At 61.1% G+C, this 483-nt stretch overlaps 1 protein-coding gene across 4 annotated transcripts in view; it reads right to left on the reverse strand.

Annotated features, from left to right (window-relative positions):
• The window catches only part of WIPI1 (WD repeat domain, phosphoinositide interacting 1), a 23,055-nt gene that overhangs the window by 10,430 nt on the left and 12,142 nt on the right, over nt 1–483 (reverse strand). The gene's annotated exons all lie outside the window — the stretch shown is intronic.

Genomic DNA, 483 nt, shown 5'->3' on the forward strand with positions numbered 1-483 from the left:
GCCCGCAGCCTTCTCTTCTCCAGGCTGAACACCCCCAACTCTCCCAGCCTGGCCTCATGGGAGAGGGGCTCCAGCCCTCGGATCATTTTAGTAGCCCTCCTCTGGCCCCGCTCCAACAGTTCCATGTCCTCCTTGTGCCGAGGGCTCCAGAGCTGGACGCATCCGGATTGCAGCGGTGCCGTCTCAGAAGCCTGGCATTTCTTTGTGCAGAGGCAGAGCTGGCCTCCCTGCAATTCGCTCGGCTGTACAGCAAATCCTGCTGCGGCGACACCACCCTGGTGCCTGCAGGGAGCCCGGGCCCCCGCTAGTACCTCTCCCAGCAGCAGCGTGTTTTCCCCTTGTGCTCTGCTCCTCCCCTGCTGCAGATCCTTAGCTCCCGCTGCACGTACAGAGCGACAGCCTTATGTAATCCAAAGCCCTGGCATAAACAGCAGATAATCATGACCCCGCTTCCAGCCAGGGATAGATTTCCTGAAGGGGGGG

The sequence above is a fragment of the Egretta garzetta genome, unplaced genomic scaffold (assembly GCF_000687185.1).
Source record: "Egretta garzetta isolate BGI_Z169 unplaced genomic scaffold, ASM68718v1 scaffold19, whole genome shotgun sequence".
Lineage (NCBI taxonomy): Eukaryota > Metazoa > Chordata > Aves > Pelecaniformes > Ardeidae > Egretta > Egretta garzetta.